At 32.3% G+C, this 4021-nt stretch overlaps 2 non-coding genes across 2 annotated transcripts; both read left to right on the plus strand.

Annotated features, from left to right (window-relative positions):
• The first annotated feature begins 1703 nt into the window (after positions 1-1703).
• TRNAS-CGA (transfer RNA serine (anticodon CGA)) lies at positions 1704-1775 on the plus strand. Its single transcript has one exon. It is a non-coding gene; the product is annotated as a tRNA-Ser (tRNA).
• A 1704-nt stretch (positions 1776-3479) lies between these two features.
• Positions 3480-3551, plus strand: TRNAP-CGG (transfer RNA proline (anticodon CGG)). Its single transcript has one exon. It is a non-coding gene; the product is annotated as a tRNA-Pro (tRNA).
• The last annotated feature ends 470 nt before the right edge of the window (positions 3552-4021 follow it).

The raw sequence follows: 4021 nt of genomic DNA on the forward strand, positions 1-4021 counted from the left end.
ATCTCTTCATGTACTTTTAATATCTGATAGTATTTAATAGCATTTTAAAATACTCACTAATGTATACAAACAGTTTTACTTACAATTTCATTAATATACATAAAAAAGACATGCACAGTGGGCTCGTTGATTCTTGCTTAGGGTGCGAGAGATCCCCGGTACAAATCCCGGATGAGCCCATCTTTTAAAGGTATATACTTATGCATACTTAGTAAAATGTCAACCATTTGGTGGTATATTAGGTAAACTATAGATTCCATTTTGTCTAAGTAACCTTGAGTGGCTTAAAAGTCTAATTTTGACAAACAAAAAACTGTCAAAATGAAATTACAGGTTTTTCTCTTACCTTTCTTTTTTCTAAATAACCCTGAGTTACTTAAAAGAATAGTATCATTATGACTAACAAAAAGATCAACAATAAATTGCAGGTGTTTATTTTGTTTTTCTTCTGGGTCTGCATGCTTGAGTTGCACACAGTATGTGACAAGTCTTAGGTTCCAACTATCAAAAAAAGTCCAAACTCTATTGGGACCTCTAAATATTGGCACTGCACATTTCTAATATACATACTTGGATAACAAGTAACCTTAAGTTATTATTTTTGCAATGCTACATACACATTTTTTGTTTTAAGTTGTTATGTTATTTTTAAAATGTTTCATCTTCATTAAATGAAATTGTTGGTTTCTCCAGTTATTTGCATTTTTTCTTAAATAATTAGAGTTTTACTTTAAAAATGTTAAAAACTGAATAAGAAATTATTTGGCTAGTGGCTTGTTGGTCAGGGTGTATGATTCTTGCTTCGGGTGCTAAAGGTCCCAGGTTCATATCCTGGATGAGCCTGTTTTCTCAGGTTCTTTAAAAGTGCTTAGTTCAATTATCTGATAGTATTTTAAAATACTAATGTATTCCAACAGTTTCACTTCCAATTTCATTAGTATACATGAAAATACATGAACAGTAGGCTCGTTGGTATAGGGGTATGATTCTCGCTTAGGGTGCGAGAGGTCCTGGGATTAAATCACAGACGAGCCCATCTTCTCAGGTTCTTTTAAATACCATGGTTCCATTATCTGATTGATGTCAATTGCCTGAGTCAAAAGCATCAAGTGAATTTTTCTTTTGCCAATCCATAAAAAAAAGTATATACTTATGCATATTTAGTAAACTGTCAACCATTTGGTGGTATATTGGGTAAACTGTAGATTCCATTTTGTCTAAGTAACTTTGAGTGGCTTCAAAGAAGTCTCATTTTGACAAATAAAAAACAGTCAAAATGAAATTACAGGTTTTTCTCTTACCTTGCTTTTTTCTAAGAAACAATGAGTGTCTTAAAAGAATAGTCTCTTTTTGACAAACAAAAAGGTCAACAATTAATTGCAGGTTTTTGTTTTTTTCTTTCTTCTTGGTCTGTATGCTTAAGTTGCACACAGTATGAGACAAGTCTTAGGTTCCAGCTATTAGAAAAGTTAAAACTCTATAGGAACCCATAAATCTTGGCACTGAAATTTCCAAATATGCATACTTGGACCAAAAATTGACCTTAAGGAAACATTTTAGCTATGCTATAAATAATTTTTTTAAATAGTTATGGTATTTTTAAAATGTAACATCTTTTTTCCAGCTTATTGCATTTTTTTATTAAATAATTTGAGTTTGACTTTAAAAATGGTAAAATCTGAATGAGAAGACCTTAGGCAGATGGCTCGTTGGTCTAGGGGTATGATTCTCGCTTCGAGTGCGAGAGGTCCCGGGTTCAAATCCCGGACGAGCCCATCTCTTCATGTACTTTTAATATCTGATAGTATTTAATAGCATTTTAAAATACTCACTAATGTATACAAACAGTTTTACTTACAATTTCATTAATATACATAAAAAAGACATGCACAGTGGGCTCGTTGATTCTTGCTTAGGGTGCGAGAGATCCCCGGTACAAATCCCGGATGAGCCCATCTTTTAAAGGTATATACTTATGCATACTTAGTAAAATGTCAACCATTTGGTGGTATATTAGGTAAACTATAGATTCCATTTTGTCTAAGTAACCTTGAGTGGCTTAAAAGTCTAATTTTGACAAACAAAAAACTGTCAAAATGAAATTACAGGTTTTTCTCTTACCTTTCTTTTTTCTAAATAACCCTGAGTGGCTTAAAATAATAGTATCATTATGACTAACAAAAAGATCAACAATAAATTGCAGGTGTTTGTTTTGTTTTTCTTCTGGGTCTGCATGCTTGAGTTGCACACAGTATGTGACAAGTCTTAGGTTCCAACTATCAAAAAAAGTCCAAACTCTATTGGGACCTCTAAATATTGGCACTGCACATTTCTAATATACATACTTGGATAACAAGTAACCTTAAGTTATTATTTTTGCAATGCTACATACACATTTTTTGTTTTAAGTTGTTATGTTATTTTTAAAATGTTTCATCTTCATTAAATGAAATTGTTGGTTTCTCCAGTTATTTGCATTTTTTCTTAAATAATTAGAGTTTTACTTTAAAAATGTTAAAAACTGAATAAGAAATTATTTGGCTAGTGGCTTGTTGGTCAGGGTGTATGATTCTTGCTTCGGGTGCTAAAGGTCCCAGGTTCATATCCTGGATGAGCCTGTTTTCTCAGGTTCTTTAAAAGTGCTTAGTTCAATTATCTGATAGTATTTTAAAATACTAATGTATTCCAACAGTTTCACTTCCAATTTCATTAGTATACATGAAAATACATGAACAGTAGGCTCGTTGGTATAGGGGTATGATTCTCTCTTAGGGTGCGAGAGGTCCTGGGATTAAATCGCAGACGAGCCCATCTTCTCAGGTTCTTTTAAATACCATGGTTCCATTATCTGATTGATGTCAATTGCCTGAGTCAAAAGCATCAAGTGAATTTTTCTTTTGCCAATCCATAAAAAAAAGTATATACTTATGCATATTTAGTAAACTGTCAACCATTTGGTGGTATATTGGGTAAACTGTAGATTCCATTTTGTCTAAGTAACTTTGAGTGGCTTCAAAGAAGTCTCATTTTGACAAATAAAAAACAGTCAAAATGAAATTACAGGTTTTTCTCTTACCTTGCTTTTTTCTAAGAAACAATGAGTGGCTTAAAAGAATAGTCTCTTTTTGACAAACAAAAAGGTCAACAATTAATTGCAGGTTTTTGTTTTTTTCTTTCTTCTTGGTCTGTATGCTTAAGTTGCACACAGTATGAGACAACTCTTAGGTTCCAGCTATTAGAAAAGTTAAAACTCTATAGGAACCCATAAATCTTGGCACTGAAATTTCCAAATATGCATACTTGGACCAAAAATTGACCTTAAGGAAACATTTTAGCTATGCTACAAATAATTTTTTTAAATAGTTATGGTATTTTTAAAATGTAACATCTTTTTTTCCAGCTTATTGCATTTTTTTATTAAATAATTTGAGTTTTACTTTAAAAATGGTAAAATCTGAATGAGAAGACGTTAGGCAGATGGCTCGTTGGTCTAGGGGTATGATTCTCGCTTCGGGTGCGAGCGGTCCCGGGTTCAAATCCCGGACAAGCCCATCTCTTCATGTACTTTTAATATCTGATAGTATTTAATAGCATTTTAAAATACTCACTAATGTATACAAACAGTTTTACTTACAATTTCATTAATATACATAAAAAAGACATGCACAGTGGGCTCGTTGATTCTTGCTTAGGGTGCGAGAGATCCCCGGTACAAATCCCGGATGAGCCCATCTTTTAAAGGTATATACTTATGCATACTTAGTAAAATGTCAACCATTTGGTGGTATATTAGGTAAACTATAGATTCCATTTTGTCTAAGTAACCTTGAGTGGCTTAAAAGTCTAATTTTGACAAACAAAAAACTGTCAAAATGAAATTACAGGTTTTTCTCTTACCTTTCTTTTTTCTAAATAACCCTGAGTTACTTAAAAGAATAGTATCATTATGACTAACAAAAAGATCAACAATAAATTGCAGGTGTTTATTTTGTTTTTCTTCTGGGTCTGCATGCTTGAGTTG

The sequence above is a fragment of the Pseudophryne corroboree genome, chromosome 3, assembly GCF_028390025.1.
Source record: "Pseudophryne corroboree isolate aPseCor3 chromosome 3, aPseCor3.hap2, whole genome shotgun sequence".
NCBI lineage: Eukaryota > Metazoa > Chordata > Amphibia > Anura > Myobatrachidae > Pseudophryne > Pseudophryne corroboree.